This window comes from Chrysochloris asiatica, unplaced genomic scaffold (genome assembly GCF_000296735.1).
Source record: "Chrysochloris asiatica unplaced genomic scaffold, ChrAsi1.0 scaffold00038, whole genome shotgun sequence".
Classification (NCBI taxonomy): Eukaryota; Metazoa; Chordata; class Mammalia; order Afrosoricida; family Chrysochloridae; genus Chrysochloris; species Chrysochloris asiatica.
Window position 1 is genome coordinate 13,533,834 of NW_006408556.1, and position 17,068 is coordinate 13,550,901.

The window sequence follows — 17,068 nt, forward strand, 5'->3', positions numbered from 1 at the left end:
AATTTGCTCCCCAAAAAATCTGTAACCACAAAGTCTCTCCTACCCTCTCCAACTATTGGAAAGATTGTGTTCACTAATGAAGACAGAGTAAGTGACTGGGTACATCAGGGCATTCCGCCATCACTACTTTAAAGGGAAATGGCAAAATTTTTACTGCAGGTTGGAGTTCTTGCCTTCCATGCGGGAGACCATGGTTTGATTCCCAACCAACGCACCCAGAGTCTGTCAGTAGAGCTTGTGTGTTGCTATGGTGCTGAATAGGTTTCAACAGAGCTTTGAGACTGAAATGGACTATGAAGAAAGGCTTGGTGATCTACTCCAGAAAATCAGCCAATGAAAACCCTAGGGATTGCAGTAGAAATGTCCAATCTGCAACCTACCACAGGGATGGTGTGGGACTGTAAGCTCTTTGCTCCACTGAGCACCATGAGAACAAAGGTTAAAGAAGGAACAACAGCCCAACAACCTCTACTTCCTAACTCTCCAGAGGTCTGTCCACCTACGTTGTTGTTGTTGAGTTCCTACTCCAGTCAGTTTCTACTCATAGAGACCCTGTATACAGTTTCTGAGGAGCAGCTGGTGGGCTTGAACTGCCAGTCTTGTGGTTGGCAGTTCAGTGCTTATCCTACAGCGCCACTACTATAGCTACTTATTGCTGTTGTTGTTAAGTGCCATCCAGTCAGTTCCAACTCATAGTAACCTTGTAAATCTATACAAGAGCAGAAAACCGGTAGATTGGAAGGACTGATCTTGTAGTTAGCAGCACAATTCGTAACTCACTACGTTACCAGGATTTACTGTATGGCGCCACACCAGGACAGCCTTGGAAACTCTGGGGGCAGGTCTACTCTGTCCTATTGTTGTTAAGTATCATCGAGTCAGTTCCAAATCATAGCAACCCTATGAGTATAGGGTTTCCAAAGAACAGCTGGTAAATTTGAACTTCCCACCTTTTGGTTAACAATCCAGTGCTTATCCTACAGTGCCACACCTGGACTCCTATGTTGTTATTGTTGTTTAGTGCTGTCGAGTCGGTTCCGACACATAGTGACCCTGTACAAGGTTTCTGAGGAGCAGCTGGTGAGCTTGACTGAACCACTGACCCTCCGAGCAGTTCAAACTGACTTTGGAGTCCAGCACATTAACCCACAACACCACACCAGTACTCCAGTACTCCTATGGTGGTGGTATGTCATGGAGTCGGTTCCGACTCATAGCAACCCTGCATAAAGTTTCCAAGGCTGTAAATCTTTACAGGAGCAGAAAGCCTCATATTTCACCTGAGGACCAGGTGGTGGTTTCGAACTGCTGACCTTGAGGCTAGCAGTCTGACTTGTAACCACTATGCTACCAGAGCTCCTTATAGCGTTGTGAAAATAAAATTTAACAAGTAAGTATATGAACAAATAATGGGAAAGAGAAAGAAAACTAAAAGTTGTCTCTGAATAAAATTAATGAACCATGAGCCCAATTCATTTCAAAATTACCTATTAAAAAAGGTAGAAAAGAAAGACCCAATAAATAAACCATTAATGCAATATGATTTATGTAATTTAAGGGATTTTTATGTGCGATCTTAAACTAATATCTCTAAAACAAAGTTAACTGTGTAGCATTTAGAAGTTTATAGAAGACCCAAATTAAAGCAGACGGAAACACAGTTAAGCTGATCAACAATAGAAGATGAATTAGAAAGAGAGAAAAAAAAAAAAAAATTCAGGGAGGAAAGCCTTAATGGTTTCCTTGGAGAGTCTTTCTATGAAGTGTAAACTTAATCATTTAAATATGCTGCTAACCTCAAGGTCAACGGTTCAAAACCAACAGCCGCTCCTCAGAAACCCCATATAGTGTCGCTATGAGTGACAGCACTTAACAACTACAATACAAGTAAAACATTCATAATTTCTTTTTCACAAATTAGAGCATGCAAGATAAAGTTCAATACCGTCTAATTACCATTCCAGTTTCCAGAAAGGACCTTTGATATGAGCTGGGTATACATCATTCTGGGTCTTTTTCATATGGATACATGATTCCACCAAAATTAGGACAGAAACCAAAAATATGATACTGTTTATGTGTGTGTGTGTGTGTGTGTTTGTTTTTCAGAAATGATGTCCCATTGTTCTTATCACTCTGCAGTCTGTTTTGTATTGTGGTTTGTTTTTTTTCACTCAATATTACATTTCTGAGATCTATTTTTATTGTGAGGTGTGAATCTAATATAGTCTTTCTAACCGCTCTTGCTGTGTTTTCCAACTTTTTTGCCTGAGTCCCACAGTAGGAAATGCATTTTATATTGTGACCTAGTTCACACTTGTATGCGAAGCTGCAAAACTGAAACAACGATCTCACCAAGTAATAGCTAAACACACAATGCGTAATGTTCTTGGTTTCTCTCTAGTCTTTGCATTTTTATGCTGTGTCATAACCTACTAAATTGATTTATTGACCCACTAATGGGCTGGCAAGTCACATTTTATTTAGACCTTTTTCTACTGAGGGAAATTTATGTCACCTCCAATTTTTCACGATTACAATAATATTGAAGGAATGTATTTCTGTACTCGTCTTTATGTATCCATGTGTTTCTCTAGGGAGAAAGCTAGGAGGAGAACTATAAGATCCTAAGTTAGGACTGTTATAATTTTTGGTAAGTATTACTGATTACCTTCCAAAGCAGTTGTACCCATTTACTCTCACCAGAAATGTCCAAAAGCACCTTTTCTTTATAGCCTCACCAACTCAGTACATTATCAAGCATTTTGATCTCTTCTGATCTGATAAGTTGAGAATGCAATCTTATTGTAGCTTTGATTTGCTTTTTTTAGTTTAAAGAGTTTGTACAAATTTAAAAGCAATTAGCCTCCCTTTTCCTGTGAATTGTCTTTTCATATCCTTAGCTCATTTTTTCAATTAAGTTAATGATCCCTTTTTATTTGTTTCTAAGAGCTCTTTGTATATCAAGAAAAATACTCCTTTTTTATCATACATATTTGTCTTTGTTATCTAAAGCTACCATAACAGAACTACTATGAATGGGTGACTTTAAACAATTTATTTTCTCACACTTTATTTAGGAGGCTAGAAGTCTAAATCGGGGCCAGCTCTAGAGGAAGTCCCTCTGTCAGTTCTGGAGGAAGCTGGTCTCTTTCGATCTTCATGTACCTTGGCATCTCTCTTCCACCATCTCTGCTTGTTGCTTGCTAGGTCAGCAGTTCAAACCCATCAGCTACTCTTCAAAAACCCTAAACAGGGTCCCTATGAGTCAAAAATCAACTCAACAACACTTAACAACAACAAATAGCTCAAAAGAAAATGAGTTAAGACATACCTTACACTAATGCGGCCTCATTAACAAAGACAACCCATTCCTAAATGGGATTATAACCACAAGTATATGGGTTAGTATTTGCAACACATATTTGGGGTTGAAGGGGGCACAATTCAATCCACAAGAGTGTTGCAAATCTTAGTTTCTCAGATTATTATCGCTCTTTTGACTTTAAAGTATTTTTCCCATGCAGAAATTTTTATTTTGATGTTGTCAAAATTATCCATCTTTTATTTTTTGGCTTCTGGGTCTTGTGTCAAAAGAAAGGTCTTAGAAAGTAAAAATGTTCCTACAGTGCCTTTATAGTTTCATTTTTTATTTAAATCTTTGATCTATTTTTGATAGACTTATTTTAGTCTAAGACATGAAGGAGAGATCTTTTTTCCCTCCAGATAGCTAGCTAGTTGTGAAATTGCTTACTATCTATCTCCTTACACTTGAAATACTGCCTGTCTCACAGCCTCTTCTCTCTCTTTCTGTCACACACACACTTGCGTGCACGTAGTCTATTTTGAGGCTCCATGTTCTGTCTCCACACTTGGTCAGTCAGTCTGTTTGTTGTTGTTAGTTGCTGTGAAGTCGACTCTGACTCATGGTGACCTATGTGTGCAGTAGAACTGTGACCTTTTGGAACACGGGCCTGTCTTTCCAGGAGCCTCTGGTTACAGCGTTTCAGATAGTCACTGAGCATTTAACTGTCTGCACCACCCAGGGACTCCAGCATTAGAAACGAGTACGAGTGTTGTTATTGTTGTTGTTAAATGCCATAGACTCGGTTCCAACTTATAGCAACCCTATATAGGGTTTTCGAGGAGTGGCTGGTGAGTTTGAACAACCAACCTTGTGGTTCAAACTGACCTTGAGGTCCAGTGCTTTATTCTACATCACCACACCAGGACTCCTGTAGTATAATGAATTATCTTGTCATTTTTAAAATGTTTGATATAAGTTAGAGGTAGATCCTTCTCTCATTCCTTTCCATGCACGCTAATCTTTCCCTATGGCCTGCGTTTTCAAGTACCAAAATAATCTTACTGGTAATTTTGCTGTTATCACATTTTAAATTTCGAGGCTAAAGAGAACTGACGTTTGTATAACCTGGACTTTTTCTAGTTAAGGTTTCATTACCTTCCTGTTTAAGACTTTTACATCTCTTTGTAGCATCTAAGTTAGGTACAAGTATGATTTTTAAGCTTTAGACCAGATAAGTGATTTGATCTCTTTTCTTGCTTACATACATGGGATTATTTTTCGCTCCATCATGTTTTCTAGCTGAATGTTGTTTATGTGGGAAAGTTACTAATTTCTGTGCATTAATTATGTGCCCAATTACCTTTCTAAATTCTCCTGTTGTTTGTCTTCTAGTTCTGCCTTCCCGCTTCTAGTTTTTATAACTCTTTTCCCCCCTCTTATCTAATTAAAGCAGTTTATACCTCCAAATGAGGTTATATAATTATGGTGCTTAATCATTATTTTAATGAGAATGCATCTAGTATTCACCATCGCAACACTAGGCAAAAATTTGGTCTCTGGCATGAGAAAGATGCATTTGTTGAGGAGGTATCTAACTATTCTTATATTGCAAGAGTTTCTCTCAAAAGCAGATAGTTTTCTCATAAATCTTCTCAAGCAGTTGATTTTCTCCTTGGATCATTTAACATGGGGAAATTTATTCATAGAAATCCTAAAATTAACCTATCCTTGCATTTCTACTCCACGTGACCACGGGTTCATTCAGTGGGCTTCTAGATTTCATGTTATTAGACTTTAGGGTTGACAATCAAAGCTGAGATCACCTTAAAAGGTCGTTGTTACAAGCTACAGCTTTGGGTGCGTGCACCCTGTTCTTTGGTTATCTTTTATTACACTGGCTTCATTAAAAAAAGTTAAAGGTCTCCTTTTTTCTTTGCTCTAGAACAATGAAAATGGCCTAGCTCACATGTAGCTTCAATATTTGAAAAAAATTTATCTGTGAACCCATTTAGTTTTACGACTATTTTAAGGAACAATTCTTTGACAACTTTCTCCATTTTTTTCCCATGATAATTTGTTTAAATTTTATTCTCTTCTGTTACCAGTTTATTATTTTATTGTTATAAAAGAACACACACTTTCTTATTACATAAACTATTTCTAAACATAGAAAAAGATCCTACCAGCATCCCTGAAATAAATAAATAAATACAGCCTCTACAACAAACGTAACCAGGACAACACCCTAATCTCTAGCCACTCCTAGTTTCTGCATCCCTCCTCCTTGCCCCTTCTTACAGACTCATCTTTTTCACATCACCAAAGTCATATAAAGAAAAAAACAGAAGAGTCTGCAACAAACCAGAGAAGGATGCTCCAATGAAACAGTGGGGCTGGCCCCAGTGGCTACTAGTGGCTACCTGAGGTAGGAGGCGGGGAGGGAGAGAGGGAATCATTTTCTGGGAAGCAGTTGGTTCATGTTTATGGTGATGAGGGAAATGGCATCTATTAAGGGTAAGGATTGCACAACGTTTAACTAATATCACTAAGTTCTCTATACCACAAAAAGAGTCAAATGACAACAGCAGGAGCCCAAAGCAAAAAAAAATTTAAATAAATAAAAAAGAGGCTGAAGTTGCTGATACATCTTAAGTATATCCAATCCAAACACCTCATGGGATTAGTTCTGTTGGCTTTAAGACTCAGGGTCATGGCTTTGTGGGATTGTCGAGTCAAGTGGCCTGATGCTGTTTTTTAAGAATTATTGTTTCATTCCCTAGTTTGATTAAGTAATGCCTACAGTCTTAAAAGCTTGAAAGTGGCCATCCAAGATGCAACAAGTGCTCTCTATTCATCTGAAACAGCCAAGGAAGAGGCCCAGGAATCAGAGATGGAACTAGACAGCAAATCTAACAATCTTCATGAACAAATGCCTCCTCTCTCATGAAACCCAAACAACTGGATGGTGCCCAGCTACCACTACTGTGCATTTTGATCAAGGAATCAACAGATGATGCCTGTTCAAATCGAGGGAGAAATGTGGAACAGGAATTCAAATTCTTACAGAGTTACTGAACCTACTGAAATTGGAGGAATCCCTGAATCTATTGCTCTGAGAAAGTCTTCAAAGCATAAATGGAAAGTATGCCCTGAAGTCATCTTTCAACTACATAACTGTTTAACTAAATTAGTAAAGAATGTTCAACATGACCACTGCACTTAAAGGACTATCTATATGAGAACAAATTGTTCATGGTAATTCTAAAGGATAGAGGAGAAGTTTAGGGGTACAGTGGGTTTAAGTCAATGGCAGGGAAACCATATGGGAGAATGAGAGGGCGGATGGTAACATCGTGAGGAAGGTAATCAGTGTCACAGAATTATATATATCAAAATTGATGAAAGTGTGTGTGTTCTCTGCTGTGTACGGTTTCACCCAATTTTTTTTTTTTTTTTTTTTTTTACAAAGAACACACATTCTCTTATTATGTAAACTATTCTTAAACATAGAAAAAGATTCTGCCAGCATCGTGGTAAAAAATAAATACAGCCTCCACCACAAACCTTACCAAGACAACACCCAAATCTCTGACCACTCCTAACTTCTGTATCTCTCTTCCTCACCCCTTCCTCTTGTTGTTATTGTTGTAAAGCGCCTTGGAGCTGGTTCCACACAAAGACCCTATATAGGTAGGGTTTCCAAGGAGCAGCTGATGAGCTTGAACCACGCACCGTGCAGTCCAGCAAATTAACCCACAGCGCCACACCAGGACTCCTCTCCTTAAAACCTCGTGTTTTCCCATCACCAGATTCACACAATGAGAAGGCAGAAGGCTTTGTAACACACCAGAGAAGCATGTACCAGTGAAACAATAGGACTGGCACTGCACCCCCTCCTTCCAACCCCCTGTCCAGTGTCATCAGTGAAGGTCAACTAAAGCTCGCCTCCTCTTCTGTAGTCAGTAGTCCCCATGCCCTCTGCCTTCCCTCAATAGGATCCCCTCCTATTTCAGCTGAGCTGCTTCTTGGAACCCACAACAGCCCCCTTTTCCCATCTGTGACCCCAGCAGCCACCCAACTGCCCTCACTCCAACTGTTCTGCTTCCTGACCACTAGGATCAAGGAGTCCATAGTATTAGAATCCAAGGGTCTGCCAGCTGTGAGAATAGAACAAAAATTTAATAGACAAATGAAAAAACTGTTCGAGCACTGTTGCTTAAAATGGTCCTAAAACCGGACAGGTTCACAGGTAAAGAAAAAACTTCAAATATTGAAGGTACAGTTGATTCTAATGCTATTTTCATTGTTCTAGACCAAAAAAGTCCTGGTGTAGTGTTGTAGGATAAGCCCTGGACTGCTAACCCACCAGCTGTTTCTCAGAAACACTGTACAAGGTCACTGTGAGTGGGACTGACTTGACGGCACTTAGCAACAACATCAGGCTAAAGAAAGTTTCCTGGGTGGTGCAAAGGTTAAAGTGCTCAGCTTCTAACGGAAAGAAAAATTGGAGGTTCGAGTTCACCCAGAGTCACCTTGGAAGAAAGACCTGGTGATCTAATTTTGGCAGGGGAAGTGGGGGAGGTGGGAATCAGCCACTGAAAACCCTATGGAGCATGTAAGAATCCTACTCTCTAAAAGCCTTATCTGGGTGAGGGGGTCAAGACCTGCAATAAACAGTCCTGACTGATCCGAGAGCAGAGACTGATGAGATATAGCGGAAAGAGGACCAGGAAAGGAGGGCAAAGAACAGAGACCACTGGGTGACCGGGAAAGGCCGAGAGGAAAGCACATGGAACAAGGGACACAGAGCAAAGTTGAAGGCAGGTCTGAGTCCAGCACACTAACAGCATACGGTGGAGATGTTGCCTGGCCAGGGAAGGGACTAGGTGTGCCTTAGGAATCCCAGAAAGAGGTTTGAACATGACACAGGCAATGGGAGCCACTGTGGGCTCTTGCAGGGGAGTAACAGGAAGAAAGTGGTGTCTGGGTTACAACCCCCACATTCTCTGATGCCAGACTTGCATTCAAAGAAATGACTCGCTGTGCCAAGAACTCGGTGAGCTGTGGGGGAGACTGTTAACCACAACCCTAAGCTGATGCCACAAGTGACACTGGACACCCCTACACACACAATTCCAGGTTCCAATGAGACAACAGACGGGAATCCTACAGTGGCATTAAGGTTTAAATTTCTTGCTGCCCGAGACAATAAACAGCACACTGCTACAAATCTGTAACCCCAGGGGGCATCAGGGCCAACCCAGCACCCACCTGAATCACCTGAGGATCTTGTTAAAAATGGAGATTCTAATTCTGAAATTGTGGCTAAGGCCTGAGCTTGTGTATTGATGTCTTAGCAGTTCTCAGGTGATGTAAGATGCTGCTGGTCTAGGGACCACACTTTGAGGAGCAAAGGGCTAAATGATATTGAGGTTCTACATGGGCACCCAGGCATCAGAGAAAGGGCATTAGTCACAGACTGAGAATGTTGAGGGCTGGCTGGGGTCTAAGGCAAAGCACCCAAGTTAACCAATTCATTTTCTATTCACTAGGCAGAGTTCTCATACAGCCACCGAAGGCCACCATGGGTAAATAGAAACCAGCCCTGCATTTCACAACTACCATCTAATTACTCTCACACATCTCTTTCACAGCAGCCCTAAACAAACTCTTTCAAGTGCTGATGGCACTAATCAAGTCATAAAGTCTTAAAGCATCAGATTATTAGCCACATGTGCCTCTCCTCCCCAGCTGAAGCCGTCAGTCAAGCTAACATCTCTGGTCAAGGGAAAGTGCATTTAACCAGTGGGAATCCTGCATTTTGGCAGAGACCAATCCAGAGGAATTTAAGAGTTGTTTCATGCTCCATCTGACTAGATTCTGGAAACGGATCACAATCTGCTACAATCTTGGCACTTTCTTTCTTGTCCCCTCTCCCTGGGTCAGCTGGAAGAAAGTTCCTACTTTTCTCCTTCCCTTCACATCACTTACTTGGGCACCACTATCATCATCACCACCACCTGATGTTTAGTCAGTTCCGACTCATGCTGACCCATGTGTGTCAGAGTAGAACTGCATGCCATAGGGTTTTCAATGGATGGATTTTTTGGTGAGCAGATCAATAGGCTATGCTTCCGATGCACCTCTGGGTAAACTCGAACCTCCAACTGTTCAGTTAGTGACCAAGTACTTAATCATTTGCACCTACATAGGCACAGAGTGACATAATTTAAGGCAGTCCCATCACAAACCACAGTGTCCTGTCATGGCTCGATTCTGAATTCATATGGCCTATATTTCAAGCGTGGAGATGCAATGGGTGGGCAGATCAACAGATACAAGCATACGACATACTGAAAGGAAGGTCTGCATCTTCATCTCCACATGACCCATAAGATTTGACACCCCTGCACACATACAGAAGCCATCAGTGAAATGAATCAGGTGTCTTAAGTGTGCACTCTGTAAGGAATTCAGAAGACAAGGGTCCATGGAGTGAATGAAGAGGAGATACGCCTCACATTCATACAGCGACCACACTATGTTCCCAGGGGGCTGGAATCTGCCCATCCGGAGAATTTCCTAACCTCCTAAGGTATTACAGCACATGACTCATGACAATTCCTCTATAGTCACTTGGCCTATCCCTCAGAGAGAAGATGAGCCTGAGGACATGTACTGGTAACAGTGAACTCTCCAGTCCTGGTGTTTGTTGACTAAGTAATATGTGAGGAACACGAATTAATCTGCAAAGATATTCAGACAAAAGTTTATTACTAGTTACCAAGGATGGTGAATTAGGGAGTGGGTTTCAGGGGTACTGAGTTTGTTTGGGGTGACAGAAAGCCTTTGGAAATGGATGGTAGTAATGGTTGCCCAATATGGTGAACGTAATTAATATCCCTGAATAATTTTACACTTGAAGGAGTTCTGGTAGCGTAGTGGTTACGAATTGGGCTGCTAATCTCATGGTCAGCAGTTCGAAACTACCAGCTGTTCCTCGGGAGATAAGATGAGGCTTTCTGTTCCTGTAAAGATTTACAGCCTCAGAAACCCCGTACAGGGTCGCTATGAGTCAGAACCGACTCTACAGCACATAAAAATTTCACACTTAAAAAATGGTTACAATGGCAAGTTTTGTTGTTGCTAAATACATTTTATCACAATTCAGTTTAAAAAGAAAATGAATCTTCCCTCCAATGACTCTATGAAGAAGCACTAGTAGTCTAGTGGGTTACAAGCTGGACTGTGAACCACAAAGTCAGCAGTTCGAATCTACCAGCCACAATGTGGAGAAAGATGAGACTTTCTGCTCCTGTAAAAAAAAGTTTACAGTCTTGGAAATCCCATGCAGGGTCACTATGCCGACTCCACAGCACACACTCAGCACCAACAACAACAGCTATGGGTAAGTGACTCACCCAACATTACACGGTGAGTTTCAAAGCTGGGGCCAGAACACAGATCTCCCAACTTCCAGACTAAAGTTCTTTCAACTAAAACCACACTTCCCTCACCTCCACTTTTTTGGAACTTCCTTGCAAAGTTAGGATTAGAAGGTTTGCCCTTTTTTTGCTCTTTAGTCTCCTCACTATCTCAGCCAACCTTCACCACCCTCTTTCTCTTAAGGAAGCAACATAACAACCCACCAGAGAACTGGTCCCAAGATCCCAAGACCCCTGGGCAGTGCAAATGGTTTGCACTGGACTACTAACCTAAAAGGAGCTCTGGTAGTGTAGTGGTTACGGATCAGGCTGCTAACCTCAAGGTCAGCAGCTCAAAACTACCAGCCATTCCACAGGAAAAAGATGAGGCTTTCTGCTCCTAAAAAGATTTACAGCCTCAGAAACCCCATGCAGGGTCACTATGAGTCGGAACCGACTCCACAGTACTTAACAACAACAACAACTAACCTAAAGGGGAGAACAGTGGCTGTATATCATAAGCACTAGACTGTGAACCACAAGGCCAGAGGTTCGAGTCCACCAGCTGCTCCGCACAAGAATGATGAGGCAAAGATTTACAGCCTCAGAAACCATACACAGACCGACTCAATGGCACTTAATAACACTAACACTAACCTAAAAGTTGGCAGTTCGAAACACCCTAAGGGTACCACAGAAGTCCTATGCTCTGCTTCCATAAAGATTACAGTCAAGAAAACCCCATGAGAATCACATTAGAAAGTTCAGGATAGAGTGGGTGGGTGAAAATGTGGAACAAAACTCAAAATCCTTAAAAAAGAAAAAAAAAAAGACAAGGTTTATTGGAGGCTAAAGACTGGTAAAACTTCAAGACTATGACCCTTGGTCGCCCTTCAGGTCTGGAATTGATCTAATGCCCGTGGCTCAATTTACAGCCAAGCAAGAGATAGGTATGTATTTGGGGGCTGGGAAAAAAACACACTAGAAAGGCAAGCAAAACCTTAGAATGGTCAACCATTTTAGATTTTTAAAAGGCAGCATGCTCCCAAGAGCTTCAAAAAGGTTGGAGAAGACAGAGGCATGGAAACAGGAAGATGAGGGAAGAAATGTGATAAGCGATGTTGCATTGAGGGATTATAATCAGTGAGATGAAATGAAGTGTGGGTGATTGGTTAAATGTAAACCTGATTATCTGCTCTGTAAACCTTCACCCAATGCACAATTAAAAATGTTTGATTTTTGAAAAAAACATCTCTATGGAACATAATTCTACTCGATAATACATAGGATTGCCATTAATCATAATTGACTCAAGGGCCAAGAACTTGAGAGCTGGTCTTAGCACTAGTCTCCAATGATGGGTCAATGGCAGAGCAAAGTCATGTCCCTTCTTAAAGACTGAGTGTCCATGTACCAAAAACAAAGGTGGTGGTGGTGTGCTGAGGAGTTGGTTCCGACTCACAGTAAATGTTTACAGGAATAGAAAGGCTCATCTTTCTACCGTGGAACCGCTGGTAGTTTCAAACTAGCTGACCTTAAGGTTAGCAACTCAACTCATAACCACTACACTACCAGAGCTACTTAACACAAAGGAGTGAGTGGAAATGATTTCTAAGATAGGAGCTTCACTGTACAGTTATGACAGGATAAGGTTTCCCCCACCCATATCCCCTGCCTCATTCTGATGTATGCAGTCAGGATGGAATGGTATTGGGGACTGATAGGATGCTACACTCTCAGAAAGCCTACTCACCTGTCACCTCCAGTGGTCCACATACAGCCTCCCGTGCCCACAGCTGCCAGCTGTCTCTCCCAAATTTCCCGGGGGAGGTTGATATAAAAATTAATTCTTTTTTTATTTTTTAAACAATTTTATTTTTTATTTTTGTTGAGAACATACACCAATTCAACAGTTTCTACATGTACAATCATCAAGTTGTACAACCATTCTCACCCTCCTTTTGGAATTATTCCTCCCCCGTTAACCTAAGCTCACTGTCTTCTAAGGTTCCTATCTACTCTTTCAATTGTTGTTGTCAATTTGATCCCATATAAAGAGATTTTTAAAAGCCCACAATGCTCAAGGCAGATAGTAATATTTATTAGTTATGTTAAACTACTGTTTGGTTTTAAGAAGTCTTCAGGGGATATTTTTTGGGTTACAGTTTAAAAGATGATCTCAAAACAATAGTTTCAGGGGTTCATCTATTCTCCACAGATCCAGAAAGTCTGAATATGCCAGAAAGAATTCTTAAAGTTTCTGCTGCATCGAAGAGTGGTTTTGTTTTGAATACGGCCTTAAAATGACAAGATTAATTAGTGTTCATTACAGAAAAATCAGAAGACACTTAATTTTTTTTAGAACGTTTTGAAATCATAAATGTACAATCATTACAGATGATCAGGAAACTTGTTAGAACAAATCTAATCTACATATTAATTAAATAGCATTCCAGTTCAGAATCAAAAAACAGGGACTGACTTTACAGTGACTGTGTAGGTTGAACCCTCCCTACGATATGCCGTATAATGTCAGGGGGATTATTATGACCCAGTCCAATCTCCTACCAGATGGGCAAGAACCCTAACTAGTAGCCACCCCACCTCTGCTTTAATACTGCTCCCTTTTCTAGTTCTTTTCAGACAGCCTGGACCATGTTAGGGGTAAACTCCATCAATGGTTCTTCTTGCAGTACAGGTAGCTATGATATGCATAGGCTTTTGAGAAAGCTGGACTTGAGGTTCAATTCTAGACTCAATTTCTTAAATGCTCCATGACAATGGGAAATTCATGGAATGTCTTTGAACTGGAGCCCCACCTAGACTCAACTTCTTAAATGCTCCATGACAATGGGAAATTCATGGAATGTCCCTGAACTGGAGCCCCGGTGGCACAGTTAAGTGTTGGGCTGCTAATTGCTAGGACAGTGGTTAAACTCACCAGCCATCCTGTGGAAGAAAGATGAGGCTGTCTGCTCCTGAAAAGATTTAGTCTTAGAAACCCTAAGGAACAATTGTACTCTGTCCTATAGGGTTCCTGTAAGTTGGAATTGACCAGAGGGCAGTGGATGTTTTTTTGGAAGATGGAACCATGGGAAGCCTTGTAGCACAGAGGTAAAAAGGCTAAGTTCTCATCTGCTAAATTGAAAGGTCAACCAGCAGTCCAAACCACCAGCTGCTCTGCAGGAGAAAGATGTGGCAGGCTACTTCCATAAAGATTATTGTTGTGGTGGTGGTGGTGGTGGTGGTGGTGATGGTGATGGTGGTTAAGTGCCGTCAAGTCAGTTCCAATGCATAATAATACCATATGGAGTTTCCAAGAAACAACTGGTGAGCCTGAACCACTGACCTTGTGGTTCAAACAGACCTTGCAGTCCCGTGCATTAATCCACACCACCACACCAGGACTCCTCCATAAAGATTACAGTCTTTAAAACCCTAAAGGGCAGTTCTACTCTCTGTCCTAGCGGGTCACTATGAGTTGAAGTAGACTGCATGGCAATGACCTTGGGGGGTTTTTTGGCTTTTGTTTTTTGTTTGTGCGTGGTGTTTTTTTGGTTTTCTTTTTTTAAGATTGCATCATATGGCTGTTGTAAGATTTAAATAAGAAAATATACTTAAATCAATTACCATAGTGCCAGTACAGGGTTTAAGTGCTAAGTAAACAGTAACTGGAATCCTGGTGTGGTGCTGTGGGTTAATGTGCTGGACTGTAAGGTCAGTTTGAACCAGAAGATCAGCAGTTTAAGCTCACCAGCCGCTCCTCAGAAACTCTATACAGGGTCACTGAGTCAGAACCGACTACACAGTACCTAACAACAACAACTACAACAAACAACCCGTACTAGGAGTCCTGGTGTGGCACTGTAGGATATGCACTGGACTGCTAACTGCATGATCAACAGTTCAAACCTACCGGCTGCTCCTCGGAAACCCTATACAGGGTCACTATGAGTTGAATCAGATTCAATGGCATGTAACAACAATAACCTCTACTAAAAAATTATACTTTATTTATATCATGACCCATTAAATACATGCTGCAGCTTACCCTACATTGCTATACCTGGATTCCATAATTCTCTGTATGTATATATTTACTGGAGTCCTGGTATGATACGGTAGGGTAAGCACTAGACCACAAGGTCGGTTTGAACTGTAAGGCTGGCAGTTCAAACTCACCAGCCACTCACTACCTGGAAACCTTACATAGCAAAGGTTGTTGTTGTCGTTAAGTGTCTTCGAGTCGGTTCTGACTTATAGCAACCCTCTATAGAGTTTTTGAGGAGCGGCTGGTGAGCTTGAACTGCTGACCTTGCAGTTCATACCAATTTTACAGTCCAGTGCATTAGCCCACAGCCCACAGCAGGGGTGGGGAACCTTTTTCTTGCTAAGGGCCATTTGGGTATTTATAACATCATTTGCAGGCCATACAAAATTATCAACTTAAAAATTAGCCTTTTATACTAATGGCAAGAAGCTGGGTTATATGAAGAAAAACGTGGCATCAGGATTGGAGGAAGACTCATTAAACAACCTGCGATATGCAGATGATACAACCTTGCTTGCTGAAAGTGAAGAGGACTTAAAACATTTACTGATGAAGATCAAAGAGCACAGCCTTTGGTATGGATTGCATCTCAATGTAAAGAAAACAAAAATCCTTACCACTGGACCAGTAAACAACATCCTCATCAGTGGAGAAAATATTGACCTTGTCAAGGACTTCATTCTTATTGGATCAACTATCAACACTCATGGAAGCAGCAGTCAAGAAATCAAAGGATGTATTGCATTAGGCAAATCTGCTGCACAAGACCTTTTTAAAGCATTGAAGAGCAAAGATGTCAGCTTCAGGACTAAGGTGCACCTGACCCAAGCCATGGTATTTACAATAACCTCATATGCATGTGAAAGCTGGGCAGTGAATAAGGAAGACCATAGAAGAATTGATACATTTGAGTTATGGTGTTGGAGGAGAATATCGAAAGTGCCATGAGTTACCAAAAGAACCAATAGATCCATTTTGGAAGAAGTGCAGTCAGAGTGCTCCTTAGAGGCCAAGATGGCCAAATTTTGTCTCTCATACTTTGGACTTATTGTCAGAAAGGACCAGTCACTGGAGAAGGATATCATGTTTAGTAAGGTGGAAGGTCAGAGAATAAGAGGAAGACCCCAATGAGATGGACTGGCCAAGTGGCAGCATCGATGGACTCAAGCTTGTCAACAGTAGTGAGGTTGGCCCAGGATCGGGCAGTGTTTCGTTCTGCTGTGAATAGGATCGCTATGGGTTGTTACAGACTCTATGGCACCTAACAACAACAACTCCTAGTGTGGCGCTGTAAGATAAGCACTGGACTGCGAACCACAAGGTCAGCAGTTCAAACCACCAGCTGCTCCTCGGAAACCCTATACAGACAGGGTCGCTATGAGTCAGAACCGACTTGATGACACTGAACGACAACAACAATGTGATGGCTTAAATTGTGGTTATCTTGGCAGGGCCAGACCAAATGATTTCACATAGTTATGATACTCACAGACATTCCCCACCCCTGCTATACAGGGTCACTATGAGTCGGACCCAACTCGATAGCACTTAACAACAACAGCCTATATATTTATTGGATTATAATAGAAGGTGTAATTTTATTGCTGTTGTTAGGTACTGCTGAGTGCATTACAACTCATAGCAGCACTATGGGATAGAGAAGAACCCCCTTACCCCAGGGTTTCCTTGGCTATGATCTTAACAAAAGCAGAACATCAGGTCTTTTCTCTCCCAGAGCCAATGGGCGGTTCAAACCACCAAGCTGTCAGTTAGCAGCTGAGAACTTAACCAGTGTGTCTTAGGACTTACACACATACAAACATATGAAACTGAACAGGTGTTTTCAAAAACTAACACTGAGCCAGGAAAACATTAAGGCAAGCAATCAAGTTCCTTCAGGACAAACTCCCCTCTAAGACTGAAACTCAAAGGGAACACACAAAAAAGCATGTAAGCTTGCTGGCAACCACACTGGTCTACTGGTGAGTGGAAGAGGGGGAAAGACAGCAATGAAGAAATGGGTTGAGTTCAACCCCAGTCCATTGACTCCCATTGACCTGGAGATGAGAGAGAGAAGAGGCGATAAAGGCACAAAGTGACTGGCTTACAAGGTTTCAAGAGGGAGTTTAGTTTAAGAGTATGGGGTGAAAGAAAGAGTCCCCACTGAATAGATTTCATCTTGTCTAGATGGGTCTGGTGAAAAGAGATTGGGATAAGATTCGTATGATTCAATAGTGAATAACTGTTATCATGACTAATTGCGACTGTCACAATTGTAAAGGTAGA

The 17,068-nt window shown here is 41.4% G+C and overlaps 1 protein-coding gene across 1 annotated transcript in view; it reads right to left on the minus strand.

Moving 5' to 3' along the window:
- Positions 1-17,068, minus strand: part of TRERF1 (transcriptional regulating factor 1) — a 289,891-nt gene that overhangs the window by 228,484 nt on the left and 44,339 nt on the right. The window lies entirely within an intron of this gene.